The following is a 23,723-nucleotide window of genomic DNA, read 5'->3' on the forward strand; positions in this document are numbered from 1 at the left end:
GCGTTAGAAGGCAGACTGGAATGGATCAAGTGAAGACTCCTCTTGGAAGGTTGGCTGTTAAGGGAAGCAGGTAATGGCTGGGAAGAAAATGGAGTTGGGCAAGGTATAGAAATTTTTTTATGAAATGGAAGTCTTTAGTATAACAGACAGACAGCTAGTTTCTGCTTAAACAACTCTTGTGAGCTCACTACCCCACAAGGCAACCTTGTTGCATTTTTAACTAGCAATTGATCATCCTGCACAGTTCAACATATATTTGTTGAGTGCCTGCTCTGTCTAAAGCATTGGGCTTGCCATTTCAGTATCTAAAAAGATATTCACGACACGGTCACTTACTGAGGTGGATTTAAAATATTCAAAACTCATAAAGAAGAAAATCAATCGTAAGTCCACTATTGAGATATTACCACTAACAATATTTTTCTGTGTATCCATGCAGTCTTTTTTTCTGAGCAGATATATTTAAAAATAAATTACCAACATTTTCTGATATCATGACATCTTCCATAATCTTCTTTTTACTGGATGCATAGATTTCATCAAAGGAATATATTACAATTTATAGAATACTTCTTTTTGGACCCTTAGGTTATTTCCAAGTGTTCAATATTATAAAGAAGGCATGCTCTACTAAATATTCTTCTACATTAAATTTTGTGAGTGTTTCTGGTTATTTTCTTAGGATAAAGTCTTAAAAATGAAATTACTGTGTTAAATAGTTTGCACACATTAAAATTTTTTTATACACAATGCCAAATTGCTCTCTAGAATGCTTGAAGCAATTTACATGCCCCATATCGTATAAGCGTGTTTATTTCCCTGAATCTTTATTCATGGAAGTTATCATTTTAAAGTTTTTGACAATTTGTTAGGTACAAAGACATCTGGTTTTGCTTAATATTTCTACTATGGAGTCTTCACTTGATCCATTCCAGTCTGCCTTTAATTACTACTAAGACTGGACCAATCGAATTCCTTTTTTTCTTTTTGCCTTTTCATGTTCTTTACCCACATGGCTTTCGTGTTATTTACCCACACTTCTTTTGAAATGTTATATTATTCTTATAAATTTGTAAGAGCTCTTTATATATTAAGGACACTACCCTTTGTCACATATATATTTGGTTGCAAAAGTTCTAGTCTCTCATTTATATTTTAATTTTGTTTGTGGTACTGTTTCATCTACATAAACTAAAAAGTTTTAAGTTGTCAAATCTATAAATGTTTTTCTTTTACAAATCATAAACCTTTATTTTTTCACTCAGATTTTTACCACTCTAAGGTCAAGAAATGCTTACACCACTTTCATCTTTTCCAGACATATCACTTCTCTTGTATGGGTCATTTTTCATATTTAACTCTTTAATCCATTGGAAATTTATTCCATTCCTTATAAATTTTATTTTATTTATTTATTTATTTTTGGCTGCACTGGGTCTTCGTTGCTGTGCACAGGCTTTCTCTAGTTGTGGAGAGCGGGGGCTACTCTTTTTTGCTGTGTGTGGGCTTTCTCTAGTTGCAGAGAGCAGGGGCTACTCTTTGTTGCCGTGCACAGGCTTCTCATCGCGGTGGCTTCTCTTTGTTGTGGAGCACAGGCTCTAAGCGCACAGTCTTCAGTAGCTGTGGCACTTGGGCTCCGTAGTTGTGGCTTATGGGCTCTAGAGCACAGGCTCAGTAGTTGTGGCACACAGGCTTAGTTGCTCCGTGGTATGTGGGATTCTCCCAGACCAGGGCTTGAACCCGTGTCCCCTGCATTGGCAGGTGGATTCTTAACCACTGCACCACCAGGGAAGTCCCCTATTCCTTCTTAATCATGTTTGTTCTATCCTTTTGAATCAGAGATGATGCTTTGGTTTCAAGAAAGAGAAATCTAACTCAAATTGGCTTAAACAAAATATTGAATTTATTGCCTCCTGTTAGTAGAAAAGTTCAAAGGCTTCAGGGCCATGTATGGTTAGGTGGCTCACACAATGTGGAGAGGACCTTATGGTTCCCTCTTCATTTCTTTGCTTTAGTCCCTGGTGACAGCTCCATTCTCCCAAGAGACTCTCCCCTCCTGGTCCCTAAATGGTGTCCAAGAACTCCCAGGTTACATGCTTCTGCATTCACTTCTAGAGGAAAGTGTCTTTGTCTTAGCACAAAAATCCTGACATTCCCTTTCTTTGATTGGACTGACTTAGGTTACATGCCCATATGTGAAGTGGTCACTGGGGCCAAGGGGATGAAATTCACTCATTGACTTAGTCTGGACCACATGCCCTATCTCCTGGAGATAAAGGCGGAGTCAGCTTTCTCAAAACTACATGGATGTCCTACAGAAAGGGCAGCTGAGAAAGAGGGATTCATGTGAGAAGACAACTGAGGTAAGGACTACATCTTTAAGTATCAAGATCATTGCTTTTGATAGAAAATGACAAATCCTCTGCCATTTGAAAACATTTGTTCTACCACCATTAACGCAGTAGAAACTAGAGTTAAAATCATGAAAGGACATGGTCCCTTCCTTAGGTACTAAACCCCTTACATTCAAGTTGCATAGGGACCACCTGGGCACATCACAGTTTCTAAAAGTCTAATCATATGTGACTGGAACAATTTCCTCCATGGGCAACTAATCTATAGGTTCTCTGAATTCCTTCTTTTAAACAGGTTACATAGACTCAGTAGAAGAAATAAGACCATAGCTCCAATTCTCCCCTGAATTCATTCTGGCAAAGTCTCTGTCTCCTGGCTACTTTGTTTTCTGGTTACTTATTTGGACCATTCCTGTCCTTTTTTTTTTTTTTAATCTAGAAGTCTTATACCACTTTGCAATGTCTTTTTCTGGTTTGTGACCTGAGACCTATATCTTGACCTAAATATCTTCTTAGAGGAGCCCTCCAAGGGCTAACTATAGGTAACTAAGTTGGACTTTGGAGCACTGGGGCTTTAAGTCGACTACAGCAGTGATTCAGAAGAGGCAGGACACAATAGTACCCATGTGCTGTGTGCCAGGCACAGTTCAAAATGTCCTGCCCGGGGCAAGCCATTATCTGACCCCATGAATGGGATTAGTGCCCTTATAAGGAGAGATGATCTCTCTCTCTATGTGTGGATACAGCAAGAAGGTGCTCATCTGCATCAGATACCAAATCTGCTGACACCTTGAGCTTGGACTTACTAGCCTTCAGAACTGAAAAATAAATGTTTTTTGTACAAGTCACCCAGTCTATGGTATTGGTTATAGCAGCTCCAACGGACAAAGACATCATCCTCCCTGCCTCTGTGACATACCTGTACAGTGACTTGGCTTCTGTGGGCCCAGAGAAGTCTCTTTTTACCCTTTCTTAGAGGTTTTGACCACAGTTTTCCTCTCTTGTCTCAGTCCTGTCTCTAGTACTTGCTGCTCTTCTATTCTTCCACTCCTTGTATGATACACCACCATCACTTACTGTTTTTAGAGCCTTCCCCACAAAACACTACCACGTTAAATACATCTATTGAAGACACTTTCTGATTTTAGAATTATTAAAAATGTGTGGGAAAAGCCTTGTACCTTAGCATCTAGGAAATGCTATAGTTGAATGATTTTGGTTTTTAGCTACCTATTAACATCAGACAGTCTGCCCCATTCAGTAGCACTACCCCTCTTTATTATTATTCTTACTATATCCATAAGCAAAAAACAAACAAAAATTGTCTTCAGTACTTTTCCCAGAGTCTAGTTTTCTCTGGACTTTAAGTCCTCTGGCATTATTTTCACAGGTCTGAGTCCTTCTTTAGAGTGAGGCCTCCCCCTCCTGCTCTCTATTTTTGTACATGTCCTTTAAAAATACGAGCTAATCAGAACACTTCTTGAGCAGCCACATTGATCTTTTTTAGATGCTCCCTTTTCTTTATTGAAATCACTGGCTTCAAAAGAATTCAAATTTCAAGTCACTTTACTCTTCTTGAGCTTTCTTTCCTAGTTCCTGGCCACATAGAGCCTTATGTCCATATATTCTCTTAACTTGCTCAAGTTTTCTTTGTATCCGGTTAGCAAATGAAGAATTGCCTTCTCTGACTACTACAAATTCAAGGATACTGTGGTCACTTACTTTAAGTTGTCTGTCACTTCCACTTCACCAACACATTCTTCTTAGCTGGTTAGAATTAAGCATAGAATAGTACCTTTTCAATAAGCAATTAGTTTAAATTTAAGTCATGCCAACTTTATTTGACGTTCATTTTTCAGCAGAATGAGCTTGTCAGTAGATGTTGAAGTTCTCCATTACCCCTACATTGTGGCCCTGTGCTATTAATTCTGTCATTTGTATTGGGAAAGCATTATTGATGTGGCCATAACAGGATCACAAAGCATGCTAGAACTAGCTGACAACACATGGCCAGTGGAGAGAGAGCATGAGCCCCGAAGGGAGTGGAGAGCTCTCCCCAGGGCATGGGCTGTGAATACAGAAGCTGGCTTGGATTAGGGCAGCTGGTCTGTTCAAGACCTGATGTCTCTTACCACGGTGAAGTTCAAGAAGCTATTAATACTAAGAAGTCCAGCATGAAGGGTAAGGTATGGGTGTATCATAGTTTAAGGAGATCACGGCAGGGGTGTGAATAGCAGAATACAGCCCTCTGGAAAGAGGACTGGTCAGAGATAAGCTTAAACAAGACATCAGAATCATGGTCAAAAAGACCAGGGTTCAAGAGATTGTCCCAAATCTACAGGAAGCCTGGGTGCAAGGCAGAATGAGCAGAGACTGAAGGTGTGGAGGTTAAGGTGGAAGCCCAGAATTGGACAAACATGGAGTGGGAGGCACAATAGGAGGGACCTACAGATATCCAAAGCTCACAGCTCACCTGGCTAGAAGGAAGCACGACACTGGGGCTGATACTGATGACACACTTTCTCCCTAGTCAGAACTGGCATTTAAGTCTTGGGGAACTTGGAGAGCTAGACCTATAGGCAGAGCTCCTTAGACAATCCAGCAGCTGGTTCCTAGGGAAGGCAAAGGCAAGACAACTAGCCAGCTGCCTTATTGTAAGCTCCTGTGACAATGTCACTTCTGCTTTTATTTTCACCCAAATCTTCTCTACCAGGCATCAACCTTCAGGTTTGTGGGTTTTCATTTGTATTCATAAGTTCTTGACTCACAGGGCTACTCTACTTTGCCTTTGTGTGCTTCTTTTGAACAAATTACGTACCTTCATATTGGTGTAATACAACAGCTATTGTTTACTGATTACCTATCATGTACAGGTACCATGCTAGATGATTTACATACACTATGTCTTATTTAATTCCCATGGCTCCTCCTTGGGAGGTGGGTATTATTATGCCCATTTTAAAAAGAGGAAACTGAAGCTTATATGGTTTATGTCATCAGCTCAAGGTCACACATCAGGGAAACAAAAGAGCTCAGATTTAAATTTAGTTTTGTCTAACTACCTATCTGTGGCTTAAATGACTACATTTATACTGTAATACAGTCAAACAATTCTCACTGACACCTATCAGCCACTAGATTTTCCATCTATCTATCTATCTATCTTCTCACCTCTTTTATCTCTAACTCCCTAACACTCAGTACTGCACTATGTAAAAATGATTATTAATAAGTACTTACTGAGAGGTGGAGTCAAGATGGTGTACTAGGAGGACCCAGAATTCGCATCTCCTCACGACTAGGGCACCTACCAGGCACCAGTGGGGGACCACGGACACCTAAGGGGACAGGAGGAGCCCCCAGAGACCGGGTAGGATGTGGGGTGTGGGGGGAGTGAAGGGGGAGAAGTGGAGGTGGGACGGGACTGGCGCCCCTGAGGGGCGGCTAGTGGAGGGGAAGGGATCCCATGCCTGAGGGGGGAAATTGGGGAACCATTGGGAGGGCAGATCAAAAGGGAGCATGGCCAGGTTTCCCCTGCCCACTTGGACTCCCAGGAACCTGCTAAGATCCCCGGCCTGATCCTCTGCCCACCTAGACCCCCTGCAGCCATGTGGGTCCTGAGGGAGTGGGAGGGAGAGAAGGGGGAGCAAAAGTAAATGCTGGACCTCTGGGACCGGCACCCCTAAGGGGTGGCTAGGGGAGGGAAGGAGTTCCTGCACCCTTGCGGGACCCACCCATGGTTAGGGGTCCAGCGGCTAGGGGTCCAGCAGGGACGGGGGAGACCCTGGGGGAGATGGTGGGGGGGTGCGAAGGAACGGAAGGGAACGGGGCCAGCACTTTCACTGTCCACTTAGGCACTGGCGAGCCTCTCGGGCTCCAAGGCCTAATCCTCTGCCCTCGGAGCCTCCCTCCTGCAGGGCAGAGCTCAAGCCCCGCCCCAGCAAACCCACCCAGAGCCCTACCTCTACACTCGGAGACCCCCTCCAATGCGCTGGGCCGAAACCCCACCCACACACCCACACGCAGGGCCCTACCTCCAAACTCCGGAACTCCACACGCCAGAGGCCCTACTTTCCACATGCTGCCTCTCCCCTTTGGGCCGGTCCTAAGCAGAGGCCCTACCCCACGCTTCAACGTTGCCCCGCCTAGGCCCCGCCCCATGCTCAAACGTCACCCCCCAGGTCCCGCCCCACCCTAAACCCCACCCCTGCCTAAGTTCCACCCCCCACCTAAACTCCACCCCCATAGCCAAGGCTTTTTTTTTTTTCTTTTTCTTTTCGTTTTTCCTCTTTTAGATTAGGGTTCCATTTTACCTTGTTGATTCATTGTTGTTGATTCTTTTATATTTTTATTTTTCCTGATAAATCTTTTATTTTTCTAATTTTATTTTATTCTTTATACTTTGGTAGTGGGCTCTCCTTTTGGCTTGTTTCCCCCCCCCCCTTTTTTCTTTTCTCTGTTGTGGTTTTATTTTACCTTGTTGCAGTTGTTTCAATTATAGTTTTATTTTTCCTAATATATTTTTTAATCTTTCTAATTTTATTTAGTTTTTTATTCTTTGATATTATTCTGCTCCTTTTTTTCTTTCGTTCTTCTTCTTTTTTTTTTTTTTTTTTTTTTTTTTACCGCACCAGAAAGCTTGTGGAATCTTGGTTCCCAGGCCAGGGGTTGGGCCCGAGCTCCTGTGGTGGGAGCTCCAAGTCCAAACTGCTGGACTAACAGAGAACCTCAGACCCCAGGGAATATCAATCAGAGTGAGGTTTCCTGGAGGTCCTCATCTCAGCACCAAGACCCAGGTCTATCCAACTGCCTGCAAACTCCAGTGCTGGATGTCTCAGGCCAAACAACCAGTAAGACAGGAATACAGCACCACACATCCAAAAAAAAAAAAAATGAAATAACAAAAAAATATGTTACAGACGAAGGAGCAAGGTAAAAAACTACAAGACCAAATAAATGAAGACGAAAGAGGCAACCAACCTGAAAAAGAATTCAGAGTATGAGAGTAAAGATGATCCAAAATCTCAGAAACAGAATGGAGAAAATACAAGAAACATTTAACATGGATCTAGAAGCACTAAAGAGCAAACAGTGATGAACAACACAATTACTGAAATTAAAAATACTCTAGAAGGAATCAATAACAGAATAACTGAGGAAGAACGGATAAGTGACCTGGAAGATAAAATGGTGGAAATAACTGCCAGGGAGCAGAATAAAAAAAAAAGAATGAAAAGAATTGAGGACAGTCTCAGAGACCTCTGGGACAACAGTAAAGCACCAACATTCGAATTATAGGGGTCCCAGAAGAATAAGAGAAAAAGAAAGGGTCTGAGAAAATATTTGAAGAGATTATAGTCGAAAACTTCCCTAACATGGGAAAGGAAATAGTCAATCAAGTCCAGGAAGCACAGAGAGTCCCATACAGGATAAACCCAAAGAGAAACACACCGAGACACATTAATCAAACTACCAAAAATTAAATACAAAGAAAAAATATTAAAAGCAGCAAGGGGAAAGCAACAAATAACATACAAGGGAATCCCCATAAGGTTAACAGCTGATTTTTCAGCAGGAACTCTGCAAGCCAGAAGGGAGTGGCAGGACATATTTAAAGTGATGAAAGGGAAAAACCTACAACCAAGATTACTCTACCCAGCAAGGATCTCATTCAGATTCGATGGAGAAATTAAAACCTTTACAGATAAGCAAAAGTTAAGAAAATTCAGCACCACCAAACCAGCTTTACAACAAATGCTAAAGGAACTTCTCTAGGCAGGAAACACAAGACAAGGAAAAGACCTACAAAAAACAAACTCAAAAACAATTAAGAAAATGGTAATAGGAACATACATATCAATAATTACCTTAAATGTAAATGGATTAAATGCTCCAACCAAAAGACATAGACTGGCTGAATGGATACAAAAACAAGACCCGTATATATGCTGTCTACAGGAGACTCACTTCAGACCTAGGGACACATACAGACTGAAAGTGAGGGGATGGAAAAAGATATTCCATGCAAATGGAAATCAAAAGAAAGCTGGAGGAGCAATTCTCATATCAGACAAAATAGACTTTAAAATAAAGACTATTACAAGAGACAAAGAAGGACACTACATAATGATCAAGGGATCAATACAAGAGGAAGATATAACAATTGTAAATATTTATGCACCCAACATAGGAGCACCTCAATACATAAGGCAAATGCTAACATCCATAAAAGAGGAAATCAACAGTAACACAATAATAGTAGGGGACTTCAACACCCCACTTTCACCAATGGACAGATCATCCAAACTGAAAATAAATAAGGAAACACAAGCTTTAAATGATACATTAAACAAGATGGACTTGATTGATATTTATAGGACATTCCATCCAGAAACAACAGAATACACTTTCTTCTCAAGTGCTCATGGAACATTCTCCAGGATAGATCATATCTTGGGTCCCAAATCAAGCCTTGGTAAGTTTAAGAAAATTGAAATCGTATCAAGTATCTTTTCTGACCACAGCGCTATCAGACTAGATATTAATTACAGGAAAAAAACTGTAAAAAATACAAACAAGTGGAGGCTAAACAATACACTACTAAATAACCAAGAAATCACTGAAGAAATCAAAGAGGAAATCAAAAAATACCTAGAGACAAATGACAATGAAAACACGACGACCCAAAATTAGAGAAAGAAGAACAAAAAACCCCCAAAGTTAGCAGAAGGAAAGAAATCTTAAAGATCAGATAAGAAATAAATGAAAAAGAAAGGAAGGAAACAATAGCAAAGATCTATAAAAGTAAAAGCTGGTTCTTTGAGAAGATAAACAAAATTGATAAACCAGTAGCCAGACTCATCAAGAAAAAAGGGAGAAGACTCAAATCAACAGAATGAAATGAAAAAGGAGGAGCAATAACTGACACCACAGAAGCACAAAGGATCATGAGAGATTACTACAAGCAACTATATGCCAATAAAATGGACAACTGGAAGAAATGGACAAATTCTTAGAAAAGCACAACGTTCTGAGACTGAACCAGGAAGATATAGAAAATATAAACAGACTAATCACAAGCACTGAAATTGAAACTGTGATTAAAAATTTTCCAACAAACAAAAGCCCAGGACCAGATGGCTTCACAGGCGAATTCTATCAAACATTTAGAGAAGAGCTAATGCCTATCCTTCTCAAACTCTTCCAAAATATAGCAGAGGGAGGAACACTCTCAAACTCATTCTATGAGGCCACCATCACCCTGATACCAAAACCAGACAAAGATGTCACAAAAAAAGAAAACTACAGGCCAATATCACTGATGAACATAGATGCAAAAATCCTCAATAAAATACTAGCAAACAGAATCCAACAACACATTAAAAGGATCATACACCAAGATCAAGTGGGGTTTATCCCAGGAATGCAAGGATTCTTCAATATATGCAAATCAATCAATGTGATACACCATTTTAACAAACTGAAGGAGAAAAACTGCATGATAATCTCAATAGATGCAGAAAAAGCTGTTGAAAAAATTCAACACCCATTAATGATAAAAACTCTCCAGAAAGTGGGCATAGAGGGAACTTACCTCAACATAATAAAGGCCATATATGACAAACCCACAGCCAACTTTGTTCTCAATGGTGAAAAACTGAAACCATTTCCACTAAGATCAGGAACAAGACAAGTCTGCCCACTCTCACCACTATTATTCAACATAGTTTTGGAAGTTTTTAGCCACAGCAATCAGAGAAGAAAAAGATATAAAAGGAATCCAAATCGGAAAAGAAGTAAAACTGTCACTGTTTGCAGATGACATGATACTATACATAGAGAATCCTAAAGATGCTACCAGAAAACTACTAGAGCTAATCAATGAATTCGGTAAAGTAGAAGGATACAAAATTAATGCACAGAAATCTCTTGCATTCCTATACACTAATGATGAAAAAACTGAAAGAGAAATTAAGGAAACACTCCCATTTACCATTGCAACAAAAAGAATAAAATACCTAGGAATAAACCTACCTAAGGAGACAAAAAACCTGTATGCAGAAAACTATAAGACACTGATGAAAGAAATTAAAGATGATAAACAGATGGAGAGATATACTATGTCCTTGGATTGGAAAAATCAACGTTGTGAAAATGACTCTACTACCCAAAGCAATCTACAGATTCAATGCAATCCCTATCAAACTACCAATGGCATTTTTCACAGAACTAGAACAAAAAAATTTCACAATTTGTATGGAAACGCAAAAGACCCCAAATAGCCAAAACAATCTTGAGAAAGAAAAATGGAGCTGGAGAAATCAGGCTCCTGGACTTCAGATTATACTACAAAGCTACAGTAATCAAGACAGTGTAGTACTGTCACAAAAACAGAAATATAGATCACTGGGACAGGATGGAAAGCCCAGAGACAAACCCACACACATATGGTCACCTTATCTTTGATAAAGGAGGCAAGAATATACAATGGAGAAAAGACAGCCTCTTCAATAAGTGGTGCTGGGAAAACTGGACAGGTACATGTAAAAGAATGAAATTAGAACACTCCCTAACACCATACACAAAAATATGGATTAAAGACCTAAATGTAAGGCCAGACACTATAAAACTCTTAGAGGAAAACATACGCAGAACACTGTTTGACATAAATCACAGCAAGATCCTTTTTGACCCACCTCCTAGAGAAATGGAAATAAAAACAAAAATAAACAAATGGGACTTAATGAAACTTAAAAGCTTTTGCACAGCAAAGGAAACCATAAACAAGATGAAAAGACAACCCTCAGAATGGGAGAAAATATTTGCAAATGAAGCAACTGACAAAGGATTAATCTCCAAAATATACAAGCAGCTCATGCAGCTCAATATCAAAAAAACAAACAACCAAATCCAAAAATGGGCAGAAGACCTAAATAGACATTTCTCCAAAGAAGATATACAGATTGCCAACAAACACATGAAAAGATGCTCAACATCACTAATCATTAGAGAAATGCAATCAAAACTACAATGAGGTATCACCTCACACTAGTCATAATGGCCATCATCAAAAAATCTACAAACAATAAATGCTGGAGAGGGTGTGGAGAAGAGGGAACCCTCTTGCACTGTTGGTGGGAATGTAATTTGGTATAGCGACTATGGAGAACAGTATGGAGGTTCCTTAAATAACTAAAAATAGAACCAGCATATGACCCAGCAATCCCACTACTGGACATATACCCTGAGAAAACCGTAATTCAAAAAGAGTCATGTATCACAATATTCACTGCAGCACTATTTACAATAGCCAGGACATGGAAGCAACCTAAGTGTCCATCAACAGATGAATGGATAAAGAAGATGTGGCACATATATACAATGGAATATTACTCAGTCATAAAAAGAAATGAAATTGAGTTATTTGTAGTGAGGTGGATGGACCTAGAGTCTGTCATACAGAGTGAAGTAAGTCAGAAAGAGAAAAACAAATAATGTATGCTAACAAATATATATGGAATCTAAAAAAAAAGGTTCTGATGAACCTAGGGGCAGGACAGGAAAAAAGACACAGATGTAGAGAATGGACTTGAGGACACGGGGAGGGGGAAGGATAAGCTGGGACAAAGTGAGAGAGTGGCATGCACATATATACACTACCAAATGTAAAACAGATAGCTAGTGGGAAGCAGCCGCATAGCACGGGAAGGTCAGCTCGGTGCTTTGCGACCACCTAGAGGGGTGGGATAAGGAGGGTGGGAGGAAGATGTAAGAGGGAGGGGATATGGGGATATATGTACGCATATAGCTGATTCACTTTGTTATACAGCAGAAATTAACACAACACTGTAAAGCAATTATACTCTAATAAAGATGTTAAATAAAAGTAAGTACTTACTGAATGAATTAATACAGTTAAAAAATGTGATTAGAATTACTATATCCTCTCTTGGTTTGGGTATTTTCATAGTCAAGCTGTAAGAATTCTTCAGTTTACTCTATAGAAACACTACATTCATGCACGTTGAATCATTACATGGATGAGAAGGGGCCAAGTGTTAAATGAATACTGAACTGAGGAGACATACTTTATTCCCAACTAAGTCAGATGTAGGCAAATGTGTTTATATGTTCCAATAAATTTGAGAAGTTAAAATAAAGGGTATATATGAAACAGATTATTTTCCTCAGAACTCTCAATCTGAGTATCTTTCTCACGACATGATCTTCTTGTTTGTCTGAATCAGAGGTTGCCAAACTAGTGTCCGTGGGCCAAATACAGCCCACCCCTGTTTTCACATGGCCTGTGAGCTAAAAATGGTTTTCATATTGTTAAGTAGCTGAAAATGATCAAAAGAAGAATGATACTTCATGACATGTGAAAATTATATGAAATGCAAATCTCATTTTCCATAAATAAAGTTTAATTGGAAACATAGCCAAGGTCATTCATTTACTTATTGTCTACAGCTGCTTTAGCACTACCATGGCAGAGCTGAGTAGTTGGGACAGAGACTGTGTGGCCCACAAAGCCTAAAATATTTCCTTTTACAGACAAATTTGCTAGCCTCTGGTCTAACTAAATAATACAGGATGTCATAATATTTTAAATATTGTTTAAACAGCACCTATTATTTTGGTTTCTAACTAAAGGACACTGGACTCAAAAATCATGACATCTCTTTTGCTGTGTAGAAGGTTTCCATGTTCTCAGGACAAAGGCAAACCCTCTCCTCCTTTGGTATCCTCTATATTCTCTCCTGATAGCAGTAGCACCTTTTTGCAAAAACAATAACAGACTGAGAAGCTGGTGGTTTCTCTAAGAGGTGATATGTGTCTTCCTGCCCAAAGTCATCTTTCTCTTTGATGGGAAACTGGGGCTGGGCATCCTTATGAGGGGTTACAGTGTATTACAGAAATGTAGTGGCACCAAAATGGATTCTCCAGACTCCATCAACTGCTTCAAGGTGGGATGATGGAGTCACATAGGTGAGGAAAAGCAAATTGCTCTTTTTGTCATCATCCAGGACCTAAATAAAGACAAAAATGACTCAGAATGACGAGACACTGGTGAATATTACTTATCAAAATGTTTTCATGACGCTCTTAACATCCCAGCAACGTGGGATTTTGAGAGCTCAATCAATGTGTTAGCTCAGGAGTAAAAGCAAGGGAGTAGAACTTCTTACTTTTCCTAAGATCAGGTTTGGTTTGCAGTACAGTTCAAGGGAATATGCCTTACTTACTTATTTTTCGAGACACAAAGACACATTCTGTTGTCTTTTTGTATCTCTTTCTGTCTCTCTCTCTCTCTGTATCTTTGTCTCTCTATCCAATTTAACAAAAATGTACTGATCATTGATTATATGTGTGAGGCACAGTACAAGCCCTGAGGATACAAAAATAAATCAAATAATCCCAACTTTCAAGGAGCTTAGAGTTTATGAAAGAAACAAGTTAAAACGATCTTCCTGGACTTTTTGGAAGCATTTAACATGAGTTGATCCTCCTTAATATATTCCTCTCTTGGTTCCTTTGGCTCCATAGTCTCCTGGTTTTATTTTTCTGGTTTCTGATTCTTGGTCTCCATTGCCAGGTCGTTTTTTTCTTTTTTCTATCCAATCTCTAAATGATCAGAGTTTAGTCGTGGGCCTGCTTTTCTTTTGATTATATCTACCCTCCTTAGGCAATCTTCTCCCCAATTTATAAATCCAGTTCTAGCAACTCTTCTGAGCTTCTAATCCATATCACAGATCTGCAGTAGACATCTCCACTTAGACAGAACTTCTGCATTTCTGAAAGTATCCCAGGATTCTCCATCTCAGTAATTGATGTCTCTGCTCATGCATTGGATCTTGGAAGAAATCTCAAGTCAATCACGGTATTACCTCCTTCTCCATAACTCACCATTTCCATTGAACTGTCAAGTTCTTTAAAATAACTCTTGACTCTGATCATTTCTCTTCCTGAGCATGCTACCACCCTAGACCAGGAAACCATCATCTCTCACATAAATCACTGAAATACCTTCCCAGTTGGTCTCTCCACATCTATTCTTGCCCTGCTTTATTTTATCTTCTCACAGTTAATGTTTTTCAGGCAAAAAACCAAAAATGTAAATAGTCTTTAGAAAGAAACACAATGCTAGCAAAATCCACATGTTGTTCTTCATCCTAATCTTTTTTTTTTACTTAGTAATTTATCATGAAGATCTTTTCACATCAGAACACCTAGAACTGCCTCACAATTTTTAGCAGCTGACTACCATTCACTTGTATAACTGTACCAAAGTTTATTTAACCATTTCTCTATTGATGGACACGTAGGTTGTTTTCAGTCTTTATCTACCATAAATAATGCTTCTGTGATGATACTAGAAGAGTCATTCTTCAATATGGATGAGTACATCTATTGGATAAATATAGAAAAATGGAGTTTCTAGGTCAAAGGCTTTGTACATTTAGAAATTTGATAAATACTGCCAGGTTGCCCTCCTCAGAAGCTGTACCAATTTTCAGGCTATTGACAATGTAAAGAAGTGCCTGCTCCCCAGCCTGGCAAACCAAGTATGCTAATTAAACTTTCTGATTTGTGTCAACCCGATATGTAAAAAGTATATCTCATTGCAGTTGTAATTTGCATATCTCTTGTTATGAGAAAGGGTGGGTATTTTTGCATATTTTTAAGACCTATTTGTATTTCCTTAACTGCTATCTATTTGTCATACCCTTTGCCCAATCTCCCAGAGTTTTTGATGTTTTTCTTATTGATTTGTAGGAGTGCTTTGATTTCTTATTAAATAATCTAGTTACCGGATTCTTTCAGAATCCTAGTATTTTAAAAAGTCACAATTTTGTCAAATTTTCCCTAATAATAAGTAATCCTCAAATGTTAACTCCATTATAGGGGAGCCCACATGAAAAGCTCAATGTAGAAGTTATGAATCGATTTGCAGAAGTCCAGACTCCTTGAAAATAGACTGACAGACTGCCTTATACCTATACCTGTATTATTTCATTTAATTTTCCTAACAGCCCTGTGAGGCATGTATTATTACTAACTACAAAGTAAAGCTCAGAGAATATGAATGTCCAGGGTCCCACAGCTAATAACTCTTCCACTTCTGGAACTTTGAAAGCCTAGTAATCCATCATCACTGGCCATTCTTCAGCCATACCAGGCTCTGGTCCTTGATACCTCTGATTTCTAAAAATCAATTGCTCTTCTCTTTTGCCTTCTACAAACAACCAATGAACATTTTTAAGTGCCTACCATGTGCCAGGAATTCTCATGGGGTTTACATTTTAGAGGGGTTCACATTTATAAGCAATAAAAACAAAGTCATAAAATTTTACTACTATGAAAAATATATATAAGATTGGTAGGAAGGGGAAAGGAAGGATACTTTCAGCAGGGGGGGCAGGAAGGGCCTCTTTGAGGAGGTGACATTTAAAAAGAGATCAGAATAATCAAAAGAGTATTCCAGGAAAAGGAAATATCTAGGGTAAGTCCTTTAAAAACAAGAGCAAATCCAATGTGTTTCAGGAATAGAAAAAAGACCACTGCAACTGGAGCCAGGGGAGAGTGGTGGGAGACAAGATTAAAGAGGTGGTCTGGGATGCCACATAAGGCTTTCTGGCCAGCAAAGGAGTCTGGACTTTATTCCCAGTGTGATCAGAAGACATGGAAGGATTCTAAGATGGGAACTATATGATCTGATTTATTTTTTATGATTTATGTCACTCTAGCCGTGCTGTGGAGAAAGGAGGCAAAAGTGGAAACAGGAAAACCAATTAAAATCTATTACAGGAGCCCAGAAGATGATGTTTGTATTAGGGTGATGGCACTGGAGATAGAAAGAGACAGATTGTGGAAATGTTTTGAAGGTTAAAGTTGACCTAAATTCTTCATGGAGTAGACATGAGAACTGAGGAAAAGAGAAGAATCATGAACATCTACATGCTTTTTGGCTTGAGCAAATGGTAGATGGTGATGCCATTCAATTTGAAGAAGGCTAAAAGAATCCAGAACTTTGTATTACTATATTATTTCTTTCTTCCCCTATGCATCCTTAACCTCACAGATCATGATTTTCTCTTCCCAATACTTTCATTTTCCTTCCCTACTTGGACTTTAGTCCTTCTTATCCAAAAGAACTTCCTCTATATACCTCCTCTACTCCTATCCACTCCTCAGTCCACTGCAATCTGGTTATTATCCCCATTATCCCAATAATTTCCTTCTTGCTAAACACAACATTGACCTTGCTGCTAAAACCAAGGAATTTCAGTCTATTTTTCTCGGTCTTTCTCTAGCATTTAATACTATTGACAATTCCTCCTTGGCTTCTCTGAAACTACTTGTTTCTGGTCCTCCTACATCTCTGGATGTTCTTTCCTGTATCTTTGCTTCCTCACCTTTTAAATGTTTGCATTTTCATAAGGTTCCAGAGTCGGTCCTTTTCTCTTCTTACTCTATACCTTTTCTCTTGGGGATTCCATCTACCTCCATGGACTGTCACTCACTCTGATGATTCCAGCATAAATCTCTCTCCTGAGTTCTAGACTCCCCTGTGCATTTACATAGTAGAAAGCTTCATTTTGATATCCCATGGACACTTCAAACTCAACATGTTTCAAATTAAACTAATTACCTTCCCTCCTCAACCCACATCTCCTCCTGAAGTCCCCAACCTAGTGAATGGTAACACCATCTTCCCATTTACCTGAGCCATAAATCTCCTCCTATTCCTTAATTCTGCAGATATAACCAATAATAAAATTCAGTTGGTTCTATGTCCCTGATATTTCTTGAATCCTTCTCCTCTCTCCATTTCCATTCTTGTTGCCTTAGTTTAGACGTCCATCGTTTCTTTCCCCATAATGCTGAAACAGCCTCCTAACTAGTCTCCCTGCTTACAGTGTTACTCACACTAATAAATTCTCGAAACTGGAGTGATCTTTATAAAATGGACATTTGATTGCTTCACTATGCTCCTTAAAATTCACCAGTAGTTCTCCACTGGCCTTAGGATAAGTTGAAACTTCTTAGGAAGACATAAAAGACTTTTCATAATACAAGACCTTGCTGATCTTTCTGGGTTCCACCATGCATTCATACAAGACAGAATCTACTACTTGCTGGGCACTGTCCTTCACCTTCAACTCTATGGGCACACTTTTTTACCCCCAGGACTTTACACATAGTACTTTCTTCGCCTGAACTACATTTCTCTTTAACTTTCTCACTTGTCTGGATTATTCTACTTATGCTTCAGAACTCCTCTCTGAATCCATCTTCTATGGTTAGGGACCCTGACTATGCCCAGTCAAGGTTAAGTACCTTTCCAATGAGCTCCCCTGTTGCTAGCATCTCACTGTTGTGTGATCAACTATGTACTCATCTGTCTCCTCATTAAACTACAAGATCCTTCAGAGCAGACTGTCTTATTCATCTTTGTATTCCTAGTGCCTTGCTCAGTACCTGACACACAGCAAGCACTCAATAATGAATAAATAAAGTGGAAGAGTTGGGTTTCAAAGTCAGATCTTCTCTCTCTGGCACAAATCTCACATTTCTTTATCCTACTTCTTAACATCTTGAATCTGAAAATTTCAAGAATCCATTCTACATTTTTGCCTATCACTAATTAAAATACAGGCAAATAGATTACTAACTCCATGAGGGTTCAGTTAACCATGTATTTCTTGAATAGCCCTTATTCATCATTCCACCGTTTTGCTCATCAAAGTACTTTGGGTTAACTATATCTAAAATGATTGAAAGATCTTTCAATACACTTTTATATCCTTTCTACCTTTTATCCTGTTGCTTCCACAGCACCAAAAAGCAAGCAGAGAGTAAATACATTGGGAGTCGGGTCGATTTTATTTGTCTGGCAACTGACACTAAAAAGTGATGTGTCAACAGCAAACCATTTCCCATTATCATTTCCTCCAAGGTCTCTATGGGTATTAAAGTTTCAGTGTGAAAATTTAACATTGCAAAATTCAGCTAAAATTGAAATTTTTATGTAGTGAGTTCAATATAATCACAGAGTTTTGTAAATGGAAAAGAGATCTCTAAGATCTCTAATCTTAGAGATCCTTTAGCCCAGCACTTTTGTTAAGCTTCCATGAGGTAACAGACACGAGAAGACCTGTAATAGCTCACCCAGGGTCATCCAGTCTATAGAATTTCCTAACTTTCAGTTGGCCGATCTTTCCTCAATGCCATAGATACCCTATTATTTTCCATCTAAACAAATTATCTACATCGGAACCTATCTAACTATTTACATAGTGCTTATCTTTATGATATTGCCTTTGTGATATCCTTGTTATAAAGAGGAAGGAAATGAAAAATAAGCAAGGCTGTCTTATCCAGGAACATGAGAGAATTGGTAAAAGAGACAATTAGTACAAAGAAATGGGCTCCTATTTGTAGTGTAGCCTTGTAATCACACTCTGTTCTCTGAGTGCCCCAATGCTAAACCAAGCTTATTTGTGCTTCTGGGGCCTGGATTCTATTCAGTTCTATGCCTTATTTAGTCTAAATGATTTTCTCAGCTTCAATGTGTATTTTTTGAGCTTTATTTTATAAATATCATACTTAAATCTCCTCTCAAATTGGGTTTGTTTTAGTTCTAATGCTGAGGAATCAAGATTCTGGGTAAGAGAAATAAAGATGATGGGTTTTTCTAGGCTTTACATTTCAAGAATGGTTTTCTCAAATGGCAACTGGCAGTCTACTCTATTCCTCAAATGATGACGTTTTCCATGGGAATTAGAATTTAATTGGGATAATTTGTTTTCACGGAAAGCACAGATTTCTTTCCAAGAGGATCAGTTTGATAATGTTTTACCAGCTAAAGCTACGAGACCAAATATAAACCAGTTCTGAGAAACAGGAAGTGAACCTGACTGGTCTAGTCTGCGTGTCCCTGGCAGTGACGCACATACAGAAATCAAATTAGGAAAACAAGATATGTGGGTGTGAGGCAATCGATAATAATCCAGGATGCTACAACACAAGCGAGAATGCCTTTAACCAAATGCCATTCATTTTAATAACACCCTGAGAAGTTTGATTTCCACATAACATGCTAGTGATTAGAGAGCAGGATGAGCTTGAGTTCCCTAGCAACAGCATGTGCTTTTGAGACAGTCATTAGCCTTTCAGTTAATCCCGCCAACCCCTTACTGCTAATGTATGACTGACATTAAAGAGAGAGAGAGAGAAAAAAAAAAAGCTGTTGCAGAAAGTGCTTTGAAATTTCCAAGAGCAAAATGGAAAAGAATAATAATTTTTTAAAAAGTTGTCCTCAGAATTGCACTCAGGTAAAAGAAGTAATGTTCCTATATGCCCAGCCTGTCCCCTTGTTCACTGCTTTCAGTTCTAGGTCTCTGAATCCCCTCCCGGTAAAGGGCAGCAGAGGTGAAATTGTGCACAGGTGAAATTGTTCAGAGTTTAAGGCAGTCCCCTTAACCAACATAAATCACAGTCTGAAAGTGGAGTGAATAGTGGGGTGGGCAGTTTGTGTAGGACCGAGGCTGACGGGGGTGGGGCTGGGGGGGGGAGTGTAGTGGGGGAGGGAACGCAAGGCACAGTTTTCTTTCTCCTTTAAGCATAGTAAATTACCCTGGTTGAAGCTGCTTGGGGAAGGAGGGTGGTGAAGGGAATGAAACTATTTTTCCTATTGATTGTTTAATTGCACCAGAGGCTGTTTGTCCAAGGCCACTGGCCAAGAGCATTATGTTCGTGGCTAAAGTGAGGTTGCGCAGGTTTCCATACCCTTTCCTAGTGTTAAACAAGACAACCCATAAAGCTCAGCCAGGCTATAGTAATATGGTGTATGTTGACTTTTGCTAGTCAGCTGTACCTAAAGCGCCAGGGCTGATGGGATGATGGTTCTCTAACTCTGAATCATTGCCTCTAGCTCGGTCCTTGGTTCAGGATACACAACTCCTCTATGTAGCCTGGGTCAACTGCGGGGCGTTATTCGAACGGTAACTATTGCCGCGGGTCATCCTTATCGTGGCCTGGGTCCCTTTCAGCTGGACACTGGACTCCTTCAGTTTGGCCGGGGTGATTCCTAGTTCTCCCCGCCTCCCCACCTAACCCCCCTGCGCACTCCCTTCCCAAGGCGACCACCTGCGCCGCCCCACTTACCATCTGCCCCGCGGGGAGGGCTTCCCGGGGTAGCGGAACCCTCCCTGCTCCCGGGCGGCTCTGGGGGAACTCGGTGTTTGCCTCCAGCCCTTCGCTGCTGGAGAGATCAGGTTCCTCCCCTCCTCCCCCTCCAGCTCCGGCCGCCGCCGCCGCCTCCTTCTTGCATGACACAGCAGAACCGCAGCTGCCGCAGCAAGTCCCAACCATCCGCCCAGGAAGCGCCGCAACCCAGACTCGGGAGGGGCGGAGAGGGAACCAGGCTGGGGCCACCGCCGAGGGGGATTTTTGCCCCCACTTTGCGCCACACACTCTTTTCCCAGCTCAGGGGCAAGGGAACAAAATCAGGCTAAAACCGACCAGGCCAAGCCCTTGAGGGAAGCTGGGGTTCGGCGTCAGCAGGGATGGGACCACAGAGAAGGGTGTGAAGGAGACCCCAGTTGAGGCAGGACATTGCAGGTAAAGAAGGGGAAGAAGAGGCCGAGAAGTCGAGGGCCAGACTGTGAAGGAGAATAAAGGAGGTCAAAGAGAGGTAAGGAGGTAGAGTTGCTGAGGAGGGAGAGCGAGCAGGGAAGGGGAGGAGGGGACCTGCTGGGGAAGGAGGATTGGGAGGGAATATTTGGGGAGGCTTGAGCTAAGTATCCAGGCAGCACAGGGCTGAATTGGGAGGCAAAGGCAGAAAAGGGGAAAGGGATAGAAGAATTAGGCGTTAGATAGGAAGGTAAATATTGGGGTACATATTAAGGAATCAGAAAGGATGTAGTGGAGATCATGCATCATGGCTGATGAGGGAAACTGATGAGCTGGAAAGAGATACAGTCAAGGCAAAGCCAAAAAGAAAGGATGATCTTCCGTTCCATTCTTCAGTTTCCTATAAAGTTTTTCATAATTTTGCCAAACCAACAGGGAGTTTTCCTTATAAATGGAAAAGCATGAACTGAAACATAGAAAAAGCCGTTTAGCTTAGATTTACAGGATAAAATCTCATGGTCCACCCAATCTTTAAGGCAGAGATTTAGGATTGGGGGCTGTGATTCAATAACACTGAAGGCACTCAAAACTGATATTACAGTTTCCACATCACTGGACTTAAGGCTTTCAAAGTTTTTGTTAAATGCTTCAGTTAAATGCTAGAAATGATGACAAAATCATTGGTTCAAAATATCATAAAAAGGCATACACTTTACTTTTTTCTCTATACACGCATATACATGTATATGTAAATCTATATGTAATTTCTAGTGTCTAGCATGTCCGCAATGATTAAGGGGAAAATGTGTTTTTCTGATTATTTGATTTCCCACCAAACACACACTACGCATTTTACAGCAGATCAGCTGCTTCTCACCATCTGAAAGAATGTGGTCAGAAAAGTAATGCAAAAACTGCCACTTTGGTTTTGTCTGTACCTTCCAGGTCATATCGTCGTACCTCACCTCCTGACACAAACAAGTTTTTACTGTTGTCAGCAACAAAGCCCTAATATAGCTGCGGAAGAGAAAAACTGCATTGCATTTGCCTCCTGCAAGCATCATCAACACAGTTACCGAAGGAATGTAATTCCAGAAAAGCTTTAAAGCTGGTGTGATGGTAATTATGTATCAAATGCCTGATTCTATTTCTGTTATTATTTTGTCATTTCTGATCTACTCAAGAGCAGGCTGAACTCGCAGAGGGACAAATCCAGTTTTTCTTTTTCCCTTGGTAAAATTTAATCGGACCCGATACAAAACTCATTGCTCTTGGGGAAAATAAAGTAGGAGCCACGAAATGTAATTTTAACAGAGCGTGGGTTTTGTGACTGTAGGAAAGGATTTAAGGACGCTCCTTCTGTTCGGTTTCCTATGTAATGAGCGAAGGCTACACGCACGCACAGACGCCACAGCTCCCGGATGCTGTGGCTCACTTATCTGGGCTTCTGCAGCGCCAGAAGCCCCTCCGGGATGCTGCGAGGGGCTCTCGGTGGGTGGTGGTACAAACGCTGCGGCCGCTGCCGCCAGTCCTGCCGCTGCTGTTGTTGCTGCTGCAGTCACGTGGGAGGCCCTTTAAGTTTCCATAGAGAGGCCTCTCCGGTGTCACATGATGGACATGATATAATGAAACAACATTGTGGAGAGGAAAGCATTAGGGGAGCCCACGGCTACAAAAACAAGTGAGTGAGAAGAGGTGGGAGGAAGAGAAACTACGCCACCTCCCCTGCAGCCGAGCCGCACGCAGCAGCAGCCCGCGGGAAGTGGGCGACGCCGGGGGGGAAGGGAAGGGAGACCCGGTCCCCAGCCCCGGCTCGGGGACCCCGCTGCCCACCGCCAAGAGAACAACTTTTAGCCGGCAGCCTCGGCCAGCACTGCACCTGTCTCCGGAGCCTCCATCGCTCCTCGTGATGACCAAAGGGGCATTCTAGAAGAATATGTTCTACAAATATACATGCGCATCATTTTCCCCTTTGCGTCTCGCTCCGGAGGAAGGAAAGAGAAAGGGATTTAAGCAGCAGCGTGTGTTCAGCCCCAAGGTAAGTTCTGGAGGGTGGGGAAAGCCGGCCCAGCCGGACTTTGGTATGGGAATTTTGTTCTCCGTTTGGACCTCTCGAGGTGAGCGAGACATCCTCTCGCTGCTGGCGAGGCGGAGGGTTCGATGGTCCAGCAGAAACATTTCCACCGTGGACTCTGTTATTTCCTCTTTAGCACGCCCGGCGGTCCCACCCTGGGACTCCCCGGGGTCCCTCGCCTCTCCCCGGAAGGGGCCGCAGGTCCCGGCCGGGATGTTGGCGAGCCGCGCAAGGGAAGGTAGGGGTTGAGGCGTTATCCGGGAATGCCGAGGCGATTTCGCCATGTTTGTGTTGCTAAGAGCACTTTTTTCCCCTTTGAGGTGGCTTGATGCCACATGGCTCCTCCGGAGCTGCTGCCGGTTTGAGAGTGTGTGTGTGGTTTTTTTTTTTTTTCAATGTCCGCATTCCAGCTAATGTTGCGCAGATAAAATTCAAACTTGAGGTAAACAGAAGAGGAGGAGGAGGAGGGGAGGGAGGGGGGAGACTGTTTCCATTTCGAGATCCCACCTCTTCACTCCGCGGAGACTAACATCCCGAACCTCGAGAGCACTCGCTCCTTTCTCCCCCCTACCCTACCTTTGCTGTCGACCAGAAATAAGGCGGCGGCGGCGGGGGGCGGGGTGGGGGGGAGTGCTCGTAGAGGACGCGGTGTCTGA

At 41.2% G+C, this 23,723-nt stretch overlaps 1 protein-coding gene across 2 annotated transcripts in view; it reads right to left on the reverse strand.

Annotated features, from left to right (window-relative positions):
• MKLN1 (muskelin 1) overlaps positions 1-20,684 on the reverse strand; it is a 379,019-nt gene extending 358,335 nt beyond the window's left edge. Inside the window, exons 1-2 of one of the 2 annotated variants that reach the window (XM_007177145.3) lie at positions 20,526-20,657; positions 4,077-4,121 (exon numbers count right to left, since the gene is read on the reverse strand). The gene's annotated coding sequence lies outside the window, so the exon portion shown is untranslated. Of the gene's footprint in view, positions 1-4,076; positions 4,122-20,525 lie in introns of both variants that reach the window. The other variant, XM_007177144.3, reaches the window with a different exon arrangement.
• Between the last annotated feature and the right edge of the window lie 3,039 nt (positions 20,685-23,723).

This window comes from Balaenoptera acutorostrata, chromosome 7 (genome assembly GCF_949987535.1).
Source record: "Balaenoptera acutorostrata chromosome 7, mBalAcu1.1, whole genome shotgun sequence".
Taxonomy (NCBI): Eukaryota; Metazoa; Chordata; class Mammalia; order Artiodactyla; family Balaenopteridae; genus Balaenoptera; species Balaenoptera acutorostrata.